Here is a 23,544-nt window from a genome sequence, read left to right as displayed (position 1 = left end):
GGGCCGATTAACTTAGACGACCTAGTACTTCCCTTGTTTCCTGTCTGGGCCATTTGAGTTAGAGGTCCTTGTGTGGTGTTTGCAGTATATTTAGAGTCTAGTTCCCGCGCTTTGTTGCTGGTGTCAGGTTTGACTGTTGTGTCTGTCCTGCCGATCATGTCTAAGGATACAAAAGAACATAGGCCTTCGGGCTTCAAGAAATGTAGTAAATGTGGGTATAAGATGTCTATTACTGATGGGCAGTCTGTGTGCGTTTATTGTTTGGGGGCTATCCACCTTCAGGAATCTTGTGCATTCTGTCACGCATTCAGCCCTCGTGTTCTTCAAGAAAGGAAGAACAAATAATTCTGAAGGGATTACTGAAACTCTCCTTCGAGGAAGATTTGGAGAGGTCTTCTAGTGCTAAGTCCTCTCCCTCTAAAAGAGACAAAACCTCTAAAGCAAAAAAGATTATCTCCGCCTCAGTCAGTCTTCTTGGAGCCTCTGGAGAAAGTTACTAAGTCTACTGTGGCATCCTCGGCTCCACTGTCTTCGGTGCCGAAGGAAGTTGGTGAATTGACAGAACCTACATCAGTTCCCAGCCTCTTGGAGCTGGTCTCCAGTTTTTAGACCGGTTTCTCCTCCTCACAGGTCTCCTTCTGAGAGGCGGTCTAGATCTCCTACTTTGTACTCTAGGTCCTCCAGGACTCTCTCTGATTTGGATGTGGATAGAGTGGTGCAGAGACTGCTCCAATCATCGGTGCTGGCTAAATTGCTCTTGGCTCCAGCCCAGTCGGCTCCGGAGTCCGTCACCCATCCATCGTCGATAGATCCTCCTCTGAGCAAATCTTAGCCTTCGGAGCCAGAGTTGTCAGTGCCGTCTGATGCTTCTATTTGGCTGCAATAGCCCATCCTGGCTTCTCAGCTCTGATCTCAGCTCCAACCCCGTTGGCTCCATCCACAGGGTCCAGGACTCATGGTTCCTCGGTCTGACCCGAGGGGGAAGGCTCGGGACGCTCTTTGGCTCCGACCCTCCCTCTAGATGCTTTGGCTCGGGTGAGCCTGACCCTTGCTTCGGCTTTGGACCTTGTCCCTTCTGCTTCGAGGTCTTCCACGGTTGGTCGATCTTTGGAGCCGAGGGGGACCAGCTTTCAAGGTTATGCGGAGCGTGCTGGCCAGGTCCTCAGCTGCATCATACAGCACTGACACTCTACCCCCTCCAGCTCCGGTATCAGTCTCTGATCGCCCCCTATCCCTGGACAGCAGAGACCCAAGGCCTCAGGATACCTCCATGAGTGGTCCCCAATTTTCTGAGGGCCTCCCCGAGTTTTTGCCTGAGGAGCCACCAAGAAAAAGAACGTGCAAGAGGAAACACATAGACTCCCAGGAAGAGTCTCTCACGTTGGACACCGACCTCGAGGAATCAGAGGGGTCCCCCAAGTCATCCTCTGAGGATATCTCTTTCGCTGATATCCTAGAGATCTTGAAGCAGAGAGGCGACTGGCCCTCTAAATCCCCCTCCGAGGAGGAGTCTGTGTTCCTGAAGGCCTTTGGGGCTCAACCCTCCACCTCCTAGGTTTCTCCCCCCTTCGACGAACTCCTGGATCTGGTTTGATGAAGGGTGTGGGAAACCCCTAACACTGTGGAACCAGTCCCCAGGAGACCCAACAAATTTCTGTCCGCCCCCGCTGACAAAGCGTTTCTCATTAATGGCGTTCCAGTAGATGCCATGGTGGCAGCGGCCACCAAGAAGGAACTGGCTGAGACGTCATCTACCGTCCATCCCCCTAACAAGGCGTCTAGGACCATGGGAAGCGTATGTTTTCTTCGGCGGCCTTTACTCTGCGGTAGCTGAATTACTTATCACATTTTACATGGCTCCAAAGAGATCTCCTGAAAGTGCTTGGAGATTTTCTGCAGGGTAATGTTTGACAGAGAGGCTCAGAAAGTCAACGCTCAGATGTCTACCCTAAATTCTATTGCTAACTCCTCCATGAGGCTGATCTCTTACGCAGCCGAAGGAGCGAGTAGGGCAGCGAGTTCCGTAGTTTCTCTCAGGAGGCACTCCTGGATGCGCCTCTGTAATTTCGCAGAGGCCTTCAAGTCTACATTCACCAACGTCCCGTTTGGTAGTTCATCGTTGTTCGGAACCAAGGTGAAGGACACTCTCAGTAGGTGTGAGCAAGAGGGAAAAACTCTGTCTGCCATGGGAGTCCGTTTTTCCATGCCTTCTAGACCTTATCCCAAGGTCCAGAAGAGTGGGTAAATGTGGTTCAAGAAATCGCAGAGGTTTTTTTATGACGCACAAAGTGATTACCCCTCCAGAGGCAGGGGAGGGAGTGGTAACTGAGGTAGACGCCACCCTAGAGGCAGAGGAGGCCCGCATAACTAGGGAGACCGTGACTCCTTTTGTGGTTCTCCCTACCAGCGCCCCTGATGGAAGGCCCGACTGCGCGTCTCTGAAGCCAGTCCTTGGTCACATTTCACTATACCCAGAAGCCTGGCAAGACATCACCCAGGACCAGTGGGTATTAAAAATAGTTTCCGGAGGATATCACATTCCCTTCTCTTCTCCTCCCCCACCGATCAAAAGAATCCCAGATGTTCCACCCAATCAAAGGGATTCCGCAGCTTCAGAGGTTCTAAAGCTGTTAGAAAAAGGAGCCATCCAACATGTCCCCTCGGACCAGATCGGATTAGGGACTTACTCCAGATTCTTTTTGGTGCCGAAAAGAACAGGGGACCTGAGACCCATCTTGGATCTCAGCCGCTTGAACCTCCATGTGAAGAAGTCCAAGTTCTGAATGGTCACATTGCAATCTATTCTCCCATTGTTGGGAAAAGATCCTCAAGGATGCTTACTACTATATAAAGATGGACAGGGCATCCAGAAGTCATCTACGCTTCCGGCTGGGAGTCAGTCATTTTCAGTTTCGTGCTCTGCCCTTTGGTCTCACCACAGCCCTCAGGGTGTTCACCAAATGTATGGCAGTGGGGACAGCTCACTTGAGACATTAGGGATTCCAAGTGTTTCCGTACCTGGACGACTGGCTCCTTTCTGCCACCACCAGGCATCTGCTACTACAGACCAGAGACGCCACTATCAAGCTGTGTCAACAACTGGGTATCACTCTAAACTGGGAAAAGTCTGCCTTGTTGCCCTCGCAGCGTGTCACCTTTATAGGTGCCGAGTTAGACATCGTGCTCATGAGTGCGTTTTTACTACAAGAAAGGATTTGGGGTTTGCAACAACAGATATACACGTTGCTTCCTCTGAAAAAAGTAAAGGCAAAAACGGTTCTCAAATTGTTAGGGCCGATGGCTGCAGCAATTATGCTGGTTCCTCTTGTGAGGCTACATATGAGGCTCCTTCAGTGGCTGCTCTTCGCCCAGTGGTCTCTACAACATCTTCCGCTTTCTCATCTTATAATGATCACAGACAAGTGCAAGCAAGATTTACGCTGGTGGCTTCACACCAGCAACCTCAATGCGGGAAAGCCCTTCGTCCCATCCCCTCCTTTTGCCACAGTGACCACGGATGCCTCCTAGATTGGGTGGGGGGGCATTATCTCAGCAGGACAGTCCAAGGCACATGGCAGGAACACGAGACACATCTTCATATCAATATCTTGGAGATGAGTGCAGTGCTACTAGCGTTGCAAGCACTTCATAGCTTTCTTCCTCTCGGGACAATTGCGATTCACTCAGACAATATGTCGGTGGTATGGTATCTGAACAAACAGGGAGGAACCAAGTCGTACCCCCTTTGCAGAGAGGCCATTCGAGTGTGGCAGTGGGCAGTGTCTTCCCAACATTTTCTTGTAGCAAAGCACATTCTGGGGAAGTCCACTGTGATCGCCGACAGGTTGAGCAGAGCTATTCTGATGCCTCATGAGTGGTCCCTGAACAGTCAGGCTGCGGAGCAGATTTTCCACAGATGGGGTCAGCCTTGCTGCGACCTATTTGCCAGTCCCTTCAATACCAAGTGCAGCAGCTACTTCACCCTTATCCCCCCTCAGTGGGAGTCACCCAGGGACGCTCTAGTTCACGATTGGCCCTCTGGTCTACTTTATGCCTTCCCGCCTGTTCCTCTGCTGACAAAGGTTATTCAGAAAGTGCAATCCTTGGGAAGCAGAATGATTCTGATTGCTTCACACTGGCCTCATCAAATTTGGTTTCCCTTTCTCACGGACGACCCCTGGATTCTGGACCCACAGCCAGATCTATTGACTCATATGTCAGGGCAGTTCCATCCCTCTCTTCAGACCCTCCGGATGACAGCCTGGCTACTCCAGTTCCATCACTAGTTAGGCTTCATCATTTTTCTCCAGAAGTGGTTCATAATCTGTCTTCTTCCCATAAGCCTTCGACCAGAAAGATTTATTCCAGTAAATGGAAAAGATTCTCCATCTGGGCTCATGCAAGACAAATTGATCCTTATACAGCTCCAGTTTCTTCATTCTGGAATTTCTCTCCATGCTTTTCAATCAGGGATCAGCAGCCGCAACCATTAAAGTCCAGTTGGCGGCTATTTCCACTTTTCACGTCGCTAATGAACCCAGTCTAATGGTGCCTAGACTTTGTAAGGCATTCTTGAAGGGCACTATGCTGCTTCGCCCTCCAGTCTTTGACCCGGTCATGCCTTGGGACCTAACTTTTGTGCTACAGTGTCTCACTTCATTCCCCTTTGTGCCTGCAGCTACTTGTGAATTGAAATATTTGACTTGGAAGACAATCTTTTTGGTAGCCATTACTTCAGCTAGATGTGTCTCGGAGCTCCAAGCTTTGTCAATCAGACTGCCTTACTTGATATTTCACAAGGACAGGGTTTCCCTCAGACCAAACCCTTCCTTTATGCTGAAGGTGGCTTCGGTTAGTAATCTCAACCAATCCATTGAACTGCCCATATTTTTTCCAGAGTTTTCTAATAAGGCAGAATTTAAATTTCACCAGCTGGATGTTCATAGACAGTTGCATTTATTTGCATAGAACGAAGGATCTTAGAAAATCTGATCAGCTGTTTGTCTCATTTTCAGAAAATAGGATTGGGTCTCCTGTTTCCAAAGTGACCTTGTCTAGATGGATCTCTAGTTGTATTTCCTTCATTTATGCCTCCGGTGGTAAGGAATTACCATTTAGAGTGAAGGCTCATTCTACCCGATCGATGTCTACCTCTACAGCATTTCAGGCCAGGATGTCTATGGATGATATTTGTGCTACGGCTACATGGGCATCTCCTCACACCTTTATTACTCACTACAAATTGGATTTGATATCCAGAGGCAGATCTTCCTTTGGTTCCACAGTGCTCAGGAGTATTTTCCACTGAGCCTCCCAGGGTTCAGGTGCTGGAGACGCTGTCCCACGGGTAAGAATGTAGGCGAGATTGGACTACATAGCATCAAGAAGTTATGTACTCACCATAACAATCGATGTATGTATTCCGTCTCGCCTCACACTCTTACTTACCCCCCCCACCTTCCCCCATCCTGGGGAGCCTAGAGGTTAGTTCTGGTTTCAGTACTCCTTTTTATTATTGGAATGTTTTTCCTTCTCTATGTGTTGTGTGTATGGAAGGTGAGTGATTGAGCTTGCAGCAAGCAAGATCTAGAGAAAGGGAGCAGTGCAGCATGGGATACCTCATAGCCCAGCCAATTGAAAGGCTTCGAGCTAGAGTATGGCCGAGTTGGAGCCGAGGTTCGGCTCCGAACTCACGGGTAAGAATGTGAGGTGAGATGGACTACATACATCGAACGTTATGGTGAGTACATAATTTCTTGTTCCTCTCATTCCTTGTCTAAGGGCAGAGTTCCTTTGGTGGGCAGAGCCCTGCTACCACAACAAGGGACTCCCTTTCACTCAACCCCCTGCCGCCCAAACCCTAACAGACGTATCAGACTATGCATGGGGGGCTCACATGGCAGGACACCGTATTCAGGGCAAATGGAGCGCAAAGCAAATGCCCCTGCATATCAATCAAAAAGAAATGTTAGCTGTACAGAATGCTCTGACAGCCTTCAAATGCCTTATTCTTCCAGGGCAACTATTGATAAAGATAGACACCACAGTTATGTGGTACATAAACAAGCAGGGGGGAACCCATTCCTACCCACTCTGCAGGTTAGCTATGGCTCTGTGGAACACAGTCTTGAGCAATCGAGTGCACCTGCAAGCTCAGTTCCTGCCAGGCCAATAAAATTCACTAGCAGGCGACTTGAGCAGAAATCTAGTGGACCCACATGAGTGGAAACTGGAACCCAAATCATTCAAGCTTCTGACCCACAGGTGGGGGGTAAAAGAAGTGGACCTCTTTGCTTCCCCTCAGAACTATCAATTGAGCAAATATTGCACCAGAACTCCCTACAGCCAAGCATGAAAAGTGGATGCTGTGTCCTTTACATTGGAAAAACTCTCAATTTATGCCCCTCCTCTCAAAGGTTCTACTAAAGGTCAAACAGGACAAGCTAAGGACAATCCTGATTGCACCAGACTCGCCATGCCAGCACTGGTACCCACTTTTGCGCAGTGTGACATTACTGCCACCATGGCACCTGCCCCTGACAACCCCCCCCCGCTATCCCAGAAGGAGGGCCAGATTTTGCATCCTCAGTCAAAAACCCTGAACCTAGCAGCCTGGTTCATCCCCTGAACTCATCACCAAAAGCCCTCAGTAAACAGGAGGCCTAGTACTAGAAAATCCTATTCAGAAAAGTGGAAAAGATACTGTTCTTGTTGGATGGACCCAGTCTCAAGGAATGGACACAACTGTGCCCAGCTTACCTTATATACTAGATTACTTAACAGAAATGCTCCACAAAGGCCTATCCTTCTCTTCAATTAAGAGTCATGCCTCTGCTATCTCAGCTTATTATAATACTGAGCCACCACTTTTCTCTCATCTTCTGGTCAGACAGTTCCTGAGAGGAGCCAAAAATTTAAGACCCCCCCCCCCAGGAGAGCTCCCACTCCAGTCTGGGACCTTAACTTTGTATTGGAAAAACTCATGCTTCCACCCCTTGAACTTGCTGCTTCAGCAGAGTTAAAATAACTCTCCTGGAAAATAGCTTTACTTCTTGCCATCCCTTCAGCAAGAAGAGTGTCTGAATTGCAGGCCCTTATGGCCGTGGAACCCTTCATTATCTTCCATGCGGACAGGGTTCTCTCAGGATTAACCCATCATTTATGCCCAAGGTGGTATCTAGTGTGGCTTTAAACCAATCCATTCATTTTGCCAATCTTCTTCCCTAATCCTCAGAATAAAGGTGAAAGGATCCTGCACTCCCTGGACGTGCGCAGGCAGCTTAGGTTCTATCTGGACAGGACTAAACCTTTCAGAAAATCTGACCAGCTGCTAGTCAGCTTTGCTACAGGGGCAGAGGGCAAGGCCATTTCAAAGCAAACCATTTCTAAATGGATAGCACACTGCATCCATTTCTGCTACAGACACCATGGGAAACCTATCCCACAGGGGATCAGAACACATTCCATTAGGGCTACATCAACCTCTACAGCATTTCTCAGGGGAGTCCCTACCAGAGAGATCCTGGAAGCTGCAACCTGGAGCTCTGTACACACCTTCACCAAGCATTACCACTTAACTATCTTTTCTAAATCCAGAGCTGGATTTGCCACAGCAGTCTTACAGGGCCTGCTTGCCATCCCTAATGCTTTTTGACTACCTCCACCCATCCTCAGCTTTGGGAATCAACCCAAATGTGATGACTGCAACAGTGAAACACGAAGAACATAGTACAGTTGTGTACACTTACCATAAATGTAGATGTTCGAGTATATTCACTGCTGCAGTCCTGGTTACCCTCCCTCCAACCCCCTGACTTTTCTATACTTCTACCTATTCTTCTTTGTTTGGCCATATCTTATAACATTGGTATTTACTTTCTATTGGGGGGTGTTCCACACCATGTAATTGCTTCCTGTTGTGGGGGCTCTTGACATTTGGGGCAAGAAAAACTGATGTAATGGCGTCGGCTGCATGTTGTATAACCCTGACGAACTGGCATCATGGAAGAATCAACACCATCTGATGCAGAAATCCTAACTCTGGTATTCATGCTGACTGAGGGCTACCTGCAGGCAGATAACCCAAATGTGATGACTGCAACAGTGAATACACTCGAACATCTACATTTATGGTAAGTGTACACAACTGTACTTTCTGAAGAGTTTATTCCTTTGAGCCACCCAAGAAAGAAGGTGCTGGGGGCGCTGTCCCAACAAGCAAGAATGAAGGTGAGATAGGGACAACATAATATAAAGAAGTTGTGTACTCACCATAACGTTCCATGTTTGTTGTCCATGATCTCGCCTTCTTTTTTGCATCCCTCCCCCCTTCCCCCTCCTGGAGGACTGAGAGGAATTATCTGGTATTTGGCTATATGTGCTGTAATACCCGTCCTGCCTCATGAATTGGATAGGCTTAGGGTCTATCAGTTATCTAGGTGGTAGATATATTTATGTGTGTATGTATGTATCTGTGTGTGTGTATATATATATATATATATATATATATATATATATATATATACACACACACACACACACACACACACATGTATATATATATATATATATATATATATATATATATATATATATATATGGGTTGTTATCTAGGTGGTAGATATATTTATGTGCGTATGTATCTGTGTGTATGTGTGTGTGTGTGTGTATATATATATATATATATATATATATACACACACACATATATAGATATATACATATACATATATATTATATGGGTCTAGGACATTTCACCGAAAGTCAAATTAGTGTGCACTTGTCACTGAAAGCTTAGTTCACTGAAAACTCAGTTCACCGAAACACATTTCACCGAAAGTTGTATATGGCCTTGTCCCCACTGTAGTGTGACCCTGGAGTTAATATATATAGTAGGGGGGAATCGCCCCCCACATATTTTAAATGTTTTGAAATATATCCATGGATACTTGCAATTTCAATATATTACTCTTTTCCAAACATGATGTATACTTAAAGTATGGGGGGGGCTACACCCCCCACCCAATCCCCCCTACTATATATACTAACTCCAGTGGGGACAAGGCCATATACAACTTTCGGTGAAATGTGTTTCGGTGAATTGAGTTTTCTGTAAATTGCCCTTTCAGTGATTTGTGTTCAGTCATTTGAGTTTCGGTGAAATGTCCTAGACACCCACATATATATATATATATGTGTGTGTGTGTGTTTAGTCTAGTGTTATGGGTTATCACAAATGAGATCTGGGTAACTCTCGCTGGGCATGTTGGGAGGGGGTCTAGCCTCGAGCCAGTGGCAGCTCTCGAGCTTTCGGATGCGGCCGAGTCAGAGCTGCGTATGAGCTTCGAACCTCCGAACCCCAACAAGCAAGAAAGAAAGTGAGATCATGGGCAACAAACCTGGAACGTTATAGTGAGTACATAACTTTTTTTTTTTTAACGAGTAGCAACTTTATTAAATTATCATGTATGGCTTAAGCCATGCTGCATTTATATAAATGACAAACCACAGCAACACAATCTTAGTTGCAAGTGTTATACATTTGAAACCGTGAGACACAACAGTAGCTGCAAATATTGTACATCAGTTTTAGCATATCCAGTCATTGTTAGTCAACCATTACATAGGTCATTCAAATCCTGCCTTCTTTTAAACCTCATTCCTTTTCTGCATGTATTGATCCCACAGTTCCCATTTTTCTCAATGTAATTTGCTCCTACCCTTTTCTAAAGATCCCAGTTCCATTTATTTTAACTCTTACTAATTTCACTACTTCTAGTAAACTTGGTTTTAGACTTCGATTTCCATTTTCTAGTAATTGCTTTTTTGGTAGCCATCATAATTAGTCCTAGCAAGGCCTTACTTATGTCTAGGCAATTCCGAGTTTGTATCATGGTTCAAAAAAGTAATTTCCCTAGCCACTCCAACTTGTCATTCTGCATCTCCGACAGAGCAGTCTGCATGAAATCTTTAAGGTCTACCAACTCATTACACTCCTAGAAAATATGTTCCCAATTACCTGTTTCTGCCCCATCACACCTCCATCATTTGCTGTCTACCTGAAGAAAAATTCTTTGAAGTCTGCTTGGGGTATAAAAATACCTATGTGTAAGTACTTCCAGGCAATGTTCTGAAATCTTCTAGATTTTGTTGCATATTTGGGAGACATACATATATCCCCATTGTTTCTTTGTGAATTGTTCATCTAATCATGCTTCCCAGTCCTTCCAAACCCCCTCTGATTCTTATAGTTATCATGCAATATTTTATATGCTGTACTAATTATTCCTTCCTTAATGGCAACTTCTGTTCTAGATTCTACTAAAAACTCTACCAGTGCTGGTCTTTCATTTAGGGCCCCCCTATTTCTTTCTCTTTGCTTATATTCTGATATCGGTCCTTGATATGGAAGGCAGTCTTTAGCCTACAGTCCAAATAAGTTCTTGGCATCTTCCCATTTTATTACCTTTAAAAACAGCCAAAAAACACAATTGTAGACTTCGCAATTAAGGTCCAGCTTCACAGCAAATTCCAACAGCAAAAACAGATGATCTGGACCCACCAGGCTGATAAAAAAACAATAGTTTAATAAAATGCAGTCGATAATAAAATGCAGTAGGTTAGCACTTTCAGGTTTAAAAACAAAACCCTTCTTCAGACAACATACAAAAGTTATGAACACCTTTTAAAATACATAAGAGCCAATCAAAGACTCCGTAAAAAGCCCTCCTCTTTTTAAAAAAAAAGCTTGATAGGAATGACACCATTCAGACCAGATGCTCTATCAGCACCCAGATTGATTATCCATCTAGTTTCACTGCATTCTGTTATATTTCTCAAATCACCCCCCTCCTGGTAGGATGAATAACCTGCAAAACCATAAAAGAAAATGCATGCCCAGGGTACTGCTTTACATGCTGATACAGGGCATTATGTATATTGGCTTTACGTATAGCTGACATATGTTGTAACACCTTGTCTTTCAATCTACAATTCGCTGTACTGACATAAAATGAACAACACTGCATACAGTCAGCCAAGTATAACATATTGTTTCAGTGAATAGCTCTTTCCAGACAGTGGATGGATGAATGTGTTATTATGTCTAATATATTGACAAGCTTTGCAATGTCTACAGGGGAATGTCCCTCGTCTCCCCATAACAGGTTTCCTAACCCCCTTTTGGTCTGTACAGAGCAAATCCTTTAAATTCTTACTACGTTTGAAACCAAATGTGGTTTCCTGAGTTATCAATGCCTTCACTCTATCATCAGTTAACAAGATATTCCAGTTTTGGCTAATAATGTCATATATGCCCCCCACATTGTTACTATAATTCAAGGTAACTCGAATGGGCTGCCTGCTTATATCAGTCTCCCTGTCATAGACCTGTACATTCCAGAAAAATCAAGGTTTTGCTTTGTTCAACCACTTTTCTTTACTTGTATTAAATGCCCGCTGTTTATTATGTTCTGATTATATCACCTTGCTTTTAAATTCATGATCAATTCTGCAGACTTCTCTCTATATGGCTCATCATAAGTACATAACCAAGATGTTCGAAAAAATTCTCCCTGAGCAATATTGTTAAATGTATATCTGGGGTGCATACTATCATAGGCTAGGAGAGTATTCCTCCAGCATTCTTTCCTATGTAACACCATCTCAATCCGCTGCTCTGTGTTTTTCATCACTCGGACATCTAAGAAATCTATAGTTGTATTCGAGAGTGAAATACTAAACCTCAAAAAATCAGTGGTGCTTTCCAGGTAGGTAACAAACTCATAAAGCTGTTCCTGTGTCCCTGTCCAAAGCAGGAAGACTTTGTCCACAAAACGGACATAGTTACTCGGGTACCCCTTCATAAATGGTTTGCCTTGAATATAGCTTGATCCTCCCAGTATGCTAACACTATGTTGGCATAAGAGTTTGCGCAGGGGGTGCCCATGGCTGCCCCCCTGCTCTGACGATAGAAGCAATTATGATACATAAAAATATTGTTGCTCAACACACAGTCTAACAGTAAATATACACTGTCAATATCCGTTTGATTCAAGATTTGTACTTGTTGCAAAAAGGCCTCAATGGCCATCAAGCCATATTCTTTTGTAATTACTGTGAACAAACTGTTTATATCCAGGGTTGCTAACAAATAATCCATACAGTCAGCATTGGGACCTAAATGACTGTGTAAAGATTACAAAAAATGAGCTGTGTCCTTTAATATTCTTGGTACAGAAGCCAAACACTTTCTTAGAATGTACCCAGAATATTAAAGGACACAGCTCATTTTTGCAATCTTTACACAGTCATTTAGGTCCCAATGCTGACTGTATGGATTATTTGTTAGTAACCCTGGATATAAACAGTTTGTTCACAGTAATTACAAAAGAATATGGCCTGATGGCCATTGAGGCCTTTTTGCAACAAGTACAAATCTTGAATGAAACTGATATTGACAGTGTATGTTTACTATTAGACTGTGTGTTGAGCAACAATATTTTTATGTATCATAATTGCTTCTTTTGTCAGAGCAGGGGGGTGGCCATGGGCACCCCCTGTGCAAACTCATATGCCAACATAGTGTTGGTATATTGGGAGGATCAAGCAATATTCAAGGCAAACCATTTATGGAAAGGGTACCTGAGTTACTATGTTCGTTTTGTGGACGATGTCTTCCTGCTTTGGACAGGGACACAGGAACAGCTTTGAGTTTGTTACCTACCTGGAAAGCACCACTGATTTTTTGAGGTTTAGTATTGCACTCTCTGATACAACTACAAATTTCTTAGATGTCCGAGTGATGAAAAACACAGAGCAGCGGATTGAGACTGTTACATGGGAAGGAATGCTGGAGGAATACTCTCCTAGCCTATGATAGTATGCACCTCGGATATACATTTAACAATATTGCTCAGGGACAATTTTTTCGAACATCTAGGTTATGTACTAATGATGAGACATATAGAGAGAAGTCTACAGAATTGATGGTGAATTTAAAAGCAAGGGGATATAATCAGAACATAATACAGTGGGCATTTAATAAAAGTAAAGAAGAGAGGTTGAATAAAGCAAAACTTTGGTTTTCTGGAAATGTACAGGTACATGACAGGGAGACTGATATAAGCAGACAAACCCTTCGAGTTACCTTGAATTATAGTAACAGTGTGGGGCATATGTGACATTATTCACCAAAACTGAAAAATCTTGTTAACTGATGATCGAGTGAAGGCATTAATAACTCAGGAACCCACATTTTGTTTCAAATGTAGTAAGAAGTTAAAGGATTTGCTCTATACAGACCAACAGGGGGTTAGGAAACCTGTTATGTGGAGACAAGGGACATTCCCCTGTAGACATTGCAAAGCTTGTCAATATATTAGACATAATAACACATTCATCCATCCACTGTCTGGAAAGAGCTATTCATTGAAACAATATGCTGACTGTTTGACCAGCAATATTATATACTTGGCTGACTGTATGCAATGTTGTTCATTTTATGTCAGTAAAATGAATTGTAGCTTGAAAGACAAGGTGTTGCAACATATGTCAGCTATACGTACAGGCAATATACATAATGCCCTGTATCATCATGTAAAGCAGTACCCTGGGCATACATTTTCTTTTATGGTTTAGCAGGTTATTCATCCTACCAGGAGGGGGGTGATTTGAGAAATATAACAGAATGCAGTGAAACTAGATGGATAATCAATCTGGGTGCTGATAGGAATGACACCATTCAGACCAGGTGCTCTATCAAGCCTTTTTTAAAAAAGAGTTTTTTTACTGAGTCTTTGATTGGCTGTTATGTATTTTAAAAAGTGTTCATAACTTTTATATGTTTGAAGAAGGGTTTTTTAAACCTGAAAGTGCTAACCTACTGCATTTTATTAAACTATTGGTCATTTATCAGCCTGGTGGTCCGCATCATCTGTTTTTGCTATTTTATTACCTTTCCCTTTCTAATTATTTACTCCCAGTACCTTGGTTCTTTTGCCAGTTTTCTCCAATACATTCCCTGCCCCCTCTTGTCTATTGTCTGTATCCCTAATTGCAGTCATCCCTACTGGCAGAATCTCCTTTCTTGATTCCGTGTCTGCTCGGTTCTTGGAAGACCTTTTGCTACTTTATGAATGCAATACTCTGTATGATTATTGTTCTTCTTAAAGGTCTGCATTCAAAATCCTAGTCTCTCCCTGTTACTTGAGCTTCCCCCCGTTTCATCATCTCTTTGCAATTTGAATTATAGTTTTCTGCTTGTACTATGTATAGGAGCCATAACTGTGTTGCTCTGAAATGCCCCTTCAAATCAGGTAATCCCAATTGTCCCTGTTCTATTGGAAGAATAAGCTTATCCCACTTGACTCCTGTCATCTTCCCCTCCAAGATAAAAACCTTTAACTCTTTATTAATTGCTATCCACAACTTCTCCAGTTGATAAAAAATTGCCTGACCAGTGTATAAGACTAAAGGGACTAAAAACATTTTAACTGCTTGTATCTTACTATCAGTATCCATATAATAGAGCTTCCATTTTCTCAGCTTTTGTATTCTTTTTTTAGTCTCTTCCCACATATCCTCAACTGCCACACTAATATCATTTTTAATACATACTCCTAAATATTTCATTTTATCATGTCCACAAAAATATGGATATTGCTGAAACAATTCATATGTGGGTACATCATTTACTGCTATTGCTTTTGTTTTTGCTTCATTAATTTAGTATCCTGAAAAGGTTTGTAACTGTCAATATATTCCACAACACTGTAATGTCTCTTTCCGGTTTTGTCAAGTATAAAATAATGTCATCTGCAAATAGAGCCAGGTTTTCTTGACTGCCATACCAGTTATATCTTTGAATTTCCGAGTCCCTTATTTTCTTCGCCGGTAGTTCTAAATGTAATGCAAATAACAAAGGCGAGTGAAGATACCCCTGCCTGGTTCCTCTGCTCAAGCAGATATTATCAGAGAGGACCCCACCCATTTTAATTTTCACCTCCCATCATTCATCTATCCTCCTAATCAGTGATATTTTATCAAGGAATGCAAATGCTTCCATTACTCTGCTCATAAATCCTAGCTTATTCTGTCAGATGCAAAAGACCCACCAGCAACAGTGGTATTTTCTTACATTCTGCTTCCCTCTGGATCATCACTGTTGTGTTTATGTTGTCAGATGTTTGCCTCCCCTCCACAAAGCCACATTGATTCATATCTATCAATTTTTGAATCACTTTTGCCATTCTTTTAGCCATTATAGATATAAACACGTTATAGTTATGATTTAATATTGAAATGGGCCTGTATGAAGCTGAATCTGTACCCTCTTTAGGTAGGTACAACTACTACTGCTTTCTTCCAGGATGTTGGTACTTCTCTTCCTCCTCTTAAAATACTGTTAAAACCTTCCAGATCTTCATCAGATTTTTCCCACCTAGCTTACAAACTTCCACAGGAATACCATCTAATCCTGGGGACTTCCCTGTAGATTGGTTATACATCACCATTTTTATCTCGTCTCCTCTTATCCTGTTAGTAATTGAGCCTCCTGTCCCCTTTAGCCTTGGCATATTTAATTTTTCCATAAACATTTGCATTTGTACCTTTTATTGATTACCTTATTTCTCTGCTTTATGCAGACTTTAGTAGATTTTCCAAAATATTTCTAATACTTCTACTGGATCCCTAGTTATATTCCTTGTAATAGGCTCCCTAAGCTTACTGACAGTCCTTTCTACTTTCTGTTGTCCGAGTCTTTGTGGTAAAAGTTTTTGTGCTCTGGAGTTATCATCAAAAAACAGTTACATGACAGCAGTATTTCTAAACTCGTGCATATTATCAAGGTAGTCCCTTATTTTCTGTTTAGCATTCTGCAGTTGCTCCTCTTCTTCTGTGAGATTCCCCCTATTTTGCAAAGCTTTAATATTTGTCAGTCTCTCTAAATAATTATTGTTACTTTTTAACCATATCTCCCTTTCTTTTATTTTCACCCTATTTTTAAATTCCATTTTAATTTTATCCCACTCCATAGCTATATTTTCAGAAGTTTCTATCTTCTGTAATAGCTCCTGAATAATTTCCACTACCCATTCCTTAGACTCCTCTCTCTTTTCAGTAGATAGGTGTATTTTTATTTTAGTTTTCATTGGTGCATACTCTGAAATAGTTGGGTGCTTATCAAGACCTTGAATTAAATGCACATGTTCCTGCATAAATTCTGTCTAGCCTAGCCTAGTTTTTGCATCTTGGGGAATAATACATAAATTCACTCTGAATTCCTAGTACTGAATTCACATCTTCCATGCCAAATGTTTTCATAAATTTCTTAAAATAGCTACCCTCCTTTGTTCTATTTTCCTTTCTGGGCCCACTAGACACATCTTCACTTTTGCAAATCAAATCCCAGTCCCCACCTACAAGTAATATTCTTTGTTGAAAGCTGATTATTTCTTTCAGAATTTTCTTTAGCTATGTCGTAGCAGTTTTCTGTGGAATATAAATACATGCTAGTGTAATCCTACTTCCTTGCCAGTAGCCCCTTAGTACTACAAATCTATCATTATTGTCTTTTTCCCTCTTCTATTACTATTGGACCTCCTCTTGCAATTAATATAATTACTTCTCTCTTCCTTTGCCCCAAGTATTTTGCTGAATAACCATCCTGAAAACATGTCTTTATCAAATTCACATGTTCAGTGCTTTCCAGGTGCGTCTCCTATGGCATAGCTATTTGCACTTTACATTTTTTAATATAGTTCACTACTGTTTCTTTTTTTGGATTTATCTGTGAGACCATGAACAATTAAACACTTTATAGAAAGAATCCTATTCTTGAGGAATTGTTATTCCCACCTTTATGTTAGCAGCTTTTTGTCAAGTGTCTAGTTCCAGCTTTTGTGTTACATGCATGCACTGTTTGGCAGGTTAATCTTTTATATTTCCTTGTCATCTCCACTTGAGCCTATGTGACATCTTGCAGAACTTTTTGTTTATTGAAAACCCTCAAATACAAATGCACACTCCCCAATAACCCCTAAAACCTACTAACTTAATAATAACACACAAAACGATCTACATCTTCAGATATTGAATTTTTACCACTTTAATAGGCACACAAGGTCCAAACTGTCAGCCACACACACAAACTTGAGTTAAACAGAAAGAAAGCTTATCCATGCTAAGATGCATGGAAGAGCCTGTGATTCTTTTAAATGCTGCCTGGTTTTGCCTTATCTTTATAGCTCTCCCAGCTGGGAAACACTTAAATGCTTTCAGAAAACATTTTTCCATGCCATTTCTCTTTATCAGATTGCTAGTGACATGAGAACCAGGACTGTTTACTAGAAAAAAACTTATAATATTCAAAATTATTTTTTTTTTACTTATTTCTGTCAAAACCTTGTTACTATATAAAGCTAACACAGTAATTCCACTATGCAAGAATGAGAAAAAGCACAGTAATTTGTGTTTTGTCATGCTCTTTTAACTAGATCCCCCATTTTTTACATTGCAGTGCCTACATTTCTTAAAACTAAACAAGAAGAAAGAGAGAAGGGAGAAAGAAATAGACTAGACAGAAGCACCTATTTACATTAGTATCCCCATTTCACTTAAAAAAATAACTGAAAAAATTTATGTTATAACGTGCAGAGAAAACCATGCACCAATTAAGTAAAATTTGTTTTACTTAGTTAACTCTCTCCCTCCTCTTCCCCTCTCCTGAGTATTTTTCCAAACACTAATGACATGAAGTAAGGCATGCTTTAGAGTCCCCTACAAGTTTAACAATGTCCAAACAAGTTCACTATTTACAGATGTTCTTGTTCTATCCTGTTTTACAAATATAATTATTGTTTTGTAATCCCAGATTTGTTAGTTTCCGGTTACTGATTTTAATCTGCAAACATTAATGACATGAAGTAGGGCATATACTTTAGAGTCCCCTACAAGTGTAACCAAGTCCAATTTTTCCAGATTGTTTTGTTCTGTTCCTATTCATCTCCTTCTCCTAAACCCTGTCTCTGCTTCATCTCTATACTCTGGATTCTTCTAGTCAACTTATATGCTTTTTTCTCTCTCTCAATCATTATCCATTGAAACACTGGGAAAGGTTTCACTGGCACAGTCTCTGTGTGGTCTTTATTACCAAAAGAACACAAAGCAGAATCTCCTTCTGTTTCACAGCTCACTTTTTGTTGGACAAACTTTTGTATTTCTTCCTTGGCATGTTCTTCATCAGTAAATGTTTTTGTTCCTCCAGGGAAGAATATTTTGAGGATAGCTAGTACAGCAGTTTGAATCTCACGCCTGCTTCTGAACATTCTCTATATAATTAAATAAATGTATTCCTCTTCTGCCTAGTGTACGAGTAGTCAATCTCCACAAATACTCTGCTGACTCCCACTTTTAGTACTTTGTCCTTCTGTCACAGTTTTGTCAAAATCAACTCCTTCTGCTGGTAAGATTGCATTTTTACTAGTAAAGGTCTACATTGTCTTCTCTTAGCCAGGTTTGGAGCATACGCATGATGTGCCCATTCAATTTTATTTATTTATTTATTTAACATTTGTTTGTTTAATATTAGTTTACCAGGAAAGTCCGACTTGGAACCAAGCCAATTTTCACCGGAGGGCCAGGGATAAACTCTCCAGATGCATGTCTTTGTAACATGGGAGGAAACCCAGAGGAAACCCACACAGACACAGGGAAGACATGCAGACTCTACACAGAAGGCATCCCAGCTGAGATTTGAACCATAGAACCTCTTGCTGTGAGATGACAACACAAGCACTGCACCACTGCGCCGTCCTACATAAACTGTTCTTGTTGTGGAATACCAGTCTAGTTGCTTATTTGTACTTGTATAAAATTAATACAGTTTGTTTCTTCCAGCTTTTTTGCACAGCAGAAAATCTAAAGTTTTCCATACATGCTCTGTCCTCTAATTCTATTATTTTTTTGAACATCCTTTCTTGTGCAGTCTCATATTCAGCCAGTCTTTTCTTCATTTCAACCTCTGAGTTTTGCAGTTCTGTCATCTTATCTGAATATATTTTCAAAACTTCTATTTTTTCCATTTTTTTATGATTTGTGTTGATGTTCTCCAGTGTTTGTTTATTTTAACCAGGTATGTGTGCAGCTGCTTTACATTTTCCTTTAGGTTACTGGAAGTCATGTCTGGAACTTGCACTGCTGCTTTCTGATCAACTGCACTACATTTCCCAGTCTGTTTTTTTCTCAGTTTTTTTAGCTGATTTTCTTCCAGGTCCTTTATATTTTTTTCAGGCATCTAGGCAGTGCATTTACTAGTCTGTTACTGAAATTTACCCGGAAATCTAGGTCCACTGGCTTTCTCTGCTAAGTTTCTGTTTTCAGACTGGGTGAGACAGAATTAAGCTGTTACTCACTGTGCAGCCACCTTGGAAGTCAAGCTCAAAATGCTGGTTTAGTCAGATTTGTGGTTTGGGGTTTTGACAGCCATGATTGTTATCAAGTTTGGGTACTCTTTTCTGCTCATTACAACTCTACATTGGTGATGACTGGGACAGTAAGAGCCTGGCTTAATTTGTTTTCATAACATAACTTTATAAAATGGACAGTGTGTGTGTGTGTGTGTGTGTGTGTGTATATATATATATATATATATATATATATATATATATATATATACACACACACACACACACACACACACACATGTGTGTGTGTGTGTGTATATGTACAAAATTTTCTGAAGTCTCCCTTTTTAACAGCAGCTTCTATCCTAGATTAAACAAAAAAGTGGACCAAACTGGGTCTTTAATGTAAGTCTCCTCTATCCCTTTCTCTTTGCCAGTGCTGTTTTATCAGTCCCTGGTAGATAAGGCAGTCTTCCACAGTCCATACTTTTGCTTGGCCTCATTCCACTCTTTTACCTTTCTCTTTTGCCAGCTTTCTTCAGTTAATTCCAGCCCCATTACTTGTGTTCAATGCCCCTAGTTGCAGTCATCCTTACTGGTAAAATCTACTTTCTTCATTCCTTTGTTGTGTTAGTTCTTAAAATGCTTTCTGCTACTTTATAAACATAATATTCTGTATGATTTCTATTATTCGTCTTAAGGGCCTGCATCCAAAGTCCTTCTCTCTCCTTATTTTGTTAACTCCCCCTCACTTTTAGCATCATTAATTTCCACTTTGATGAGTGATGTTCCACTTCCATTATGTATATGAGCCTTACTTGTGTAGCCTCAAAACACCCCTTCAAATCTAGTGATCCTAAACCACCTTGTTTTATGGGAAACAACCTAATGCCACTTAACTCTTGCCATCTTTCCTTCCCAGATACATTCCTTCAATTATTTATTAATTATGGGCCACAACTTTGGTTGATAAAAAAGTGTGTGTGACATGTATACACTACAAAATGGACTAGAAGCAGAGGGATGAAGTCCCTTACTATGACCTGGATAACCTTATACTGACTCTCAGCGTGAGTGCTGGAGGAGCTAATGAGGGAGGTGGGAGTGAGTGGCTGATGCTATTTAACATGTCCTCGGGAAAGAGGCAATTTGTGTGATAAAGGGAGATACTGCCAGCACAGCTTTCTGAAATTTTGTAAATAATTATGTCATTTGTGAATATCAGCATGGTTTATATAACTGTATGTCATGTGTATATCAAACTGCTGGTACAGAAGTGTATGTTGAACTAGGTTTTTGCAAAGTGCTGTTTGAAATGTAACCACAGTGTACCCTACTAGAATAGAACACAAATCTACATGCACTTTTGTAGCTGTTTAGTGAAAACTGGAATACAGGAGGTTAACTTCAGAAAAATGGCTAAAATTAAGTTATGGCTACGTCATAAAAGATGGTATCTTTCAGTTTCATTGCAGCAAGGAGACAGTATCTAAAACTAGAGAGCTCTCTGTTTTGTCTTAGGAGTGAACTAATTAATAGTTTTGAAATGTGAAGGAATGCAGTTGTTTTATGGCTTCCAGCATTTTCCAAAGAACTGAAATCTATGTATTTTCACAGGTAGATGTGAGAAAGAGCCAGATGTCAAGAACTAATGTCATTCTGCAAGCTATCCCAGCAGTAATAGTTGAGGTATAAATTTGAGAAAACTCTTGAGAGAGACAGTGCATTCTGTGTTCTGTCTTGGACCTGTCAAGAACCATTCACCACATTTGCCTTACTCTGATGAAGTAAATTACTAGGGAATAGTATAATTCTCTTAGATATAGTCAGGAATATAGCAAAGCTTAATTTAGATATTTTACTTTCTTTATTTGAGACTCTCCTGCAATGTTGTTGTAAATATTTCCTGTGATTTTGAACTCTGATGTCACTGTGATTATATACTGAGTATTTTCTTGTTCTATTATTATTTATTATTAAATATATTTAAACCTTTCATTGTGGCTCATCTGTCTACAGATATTTAAGTTTTAAGAGTACTTGCATATTTACTTTGTGACACTGTGTGGGCCACTCCTAATAGCCTTGCTCTTGCTCAAGCTACCATTTATATTAATATTACACAGTAAGATTGGATGCTCTTTATTAAGGGCCATAAAGTAGCTGATAAGGAGTTGGCTGGTGGCAGTGATAAACTACCTTATAGTCTGGGCCAAAGGGGGCATAGCTAGTAAACCTGCGTCAGGCTTTCCCAGGTGTGTGTGTGTGTGTGTGTGTGTGTGTGTGTGTGTGTGTGTGTGTGTGTGTGTGTGTGTGTATCAAACCGCAGAGTTGGTCTGACAGCTACTTGGGCAGGGACACAAAGCACTGGTTGGACAGAGAGGGTGCTGGAGGTCTTGGCTTGTCCACTCAGCTGAGATCTCAACTCTATAGCTGTGCAGTGGGGAGTCTTACTGGGGATCTGGAGAAAGAGGGAGAAACCATCCCTGGACTGACTGTGGCCTCTGTGCACTCTTAAGGGAAATTGCACTTGATGCAGAGAGCTGCATCTGGAAATGCTCTGTGTACTTGTCATCCTCCCAGTGTGCATCCACCACTGTTGCCAGTGGTGAGGATTGAGTCTCCTTGATTACTATTCCAGTGGTGAGTCATTATAACTTGATTTATAGCTGTATTGAATGAGCTCAACAGCAACTGCTGGGCTACAAAGAGCACACACTTGATTACCTGAACGCATTGTCTAGACGTGGGCATGCATAGTATCTCAAATGTTCAGAAGGCCTATATTGCAGGCCAAGCATGTTAACTTTTGCAGAGAATCAGGTGGTTGGGCTAAGTATAAAACCCTGATTGTTTTTTGGATAATGGCTTTCTGCATCTGGCTGCCAGAGAAGAATAAACTGTCCCACTAGTTTGAGTGAGGAGTGATGGCATACATTGGGGAAATCCGTGTGTTTGTGCATGCATATGCATGTGTGTGTGTGTGTGTGTGTGTGTGTGTGTGTGTGTGTGTGTATAGATCTATATGTGTGTGTGTATAGATCTATATGTGTGTGTAGATAAATCTATATGTGTGTTATATATGTGTGTAGATAGATCTATATGTGTGTGCATATAGATAGATCTATGTGTGTGTGTGTATAGATAGATCTATACACACACACACACATATATATATATATATATATATATATATATATATGTGTGTGTGTCTGTGTGTGTGTGCGCGCGCGTATAGATAGATCTATATATATGTGTGCGCGTATAGATGTTTATGGGTGTGTATGTATAGATAGATGTATATGGGTGTGTACTTGTGTATATATATGTGCATGTGTGTGTATACACACACACACACACACACACACACACACACACACACACACACACACACATATATATATACACACACATACACAGTGGATATAAAAGGTGTACACACCCCTGTTAAAATGCCAGGTTTTTCTGATATAAAAAATGAGATCACAATAAATCCTTTCAAAACTTTTCCCACCTTTAATGTGATCTATAACCTGTAAAATTCAACTGAAAAACAAACAAATCTGTTAGGGGAAAAAATGTAAAAAATAAAAAATGTACAATAAGCTGGTTGTATAAGTGCGCACACCTTTAAACTAATACTTTGTTGAAGCACCTTTTGATTTAATTACACCATTCATTTTTCTTGGGTAGGAGTCCTATCAGCATGTCACATCTTGACTTGGCAATATTTGCCCACTCTTCCTTGCAAAAGCACTCAAAATCTGTCAGATTGCAAGGGCATCTCTTTAGGTCACCCCACAGATTTTCTATTGGATGTAGGTCTGGGCTCTGGCTGGGCCATTGCAGTACTTTAATTTTCTTCTGGTGAAGCCATTCTTTTGTTGATTGGGATGTATGCCTGGGGCCATTCTCATATTGAAAGGTGAAATTCCTCTTAATCTTCAGCTTTCTAGCAGATGCCTGAAGGTTTAGGGCCAAAAGTGACTGGTATTTGGAACTGTTTATAATTCTCTCCATCTTGACTAAACCTCTAGTTCCAGCTGAAGAGAAGCAATCCCAAAGCATGATACTGCCACCACCATGCTTCACCGTGGAGGTGGTGTTCTTTTGGTGATGCAAACTGTTGTTTTTGCACCAA

General features: G+C 41.3%; 1 protein-coding gene across 1 annotated transcript in view; it reads left to right on the top strand.

Moving 5' to 3' along the window:
- MIB2 (MIB E3 ubiquitin protein ligase 2) overlaps positions 1-23,544 on the top strand; it is a 1,775,226-nt gene that overhangs the window by 764,711 nt on the left and 986,971 nt on the right. The window lies entirely within an intron of this gene.

This window comes from Protopterus annectens, chromosome 2.part0 (assembly GCF_019279795.1).
Source record: "Protopterus annectens isolate FY-2018-M chromosome 2.part0, PAN1.0, whole genome shotgun sequence".
NCBI classification, from domain to species: domain Eukaryota; kingdom Metazoa; phylum Chordata; order Ceratodontiformes; family Protopteridae; genus Protopterus; species Protopterus annectens.
This window is presented reverse-complemented; position numbering and strand designations above follow the sequence as displayed.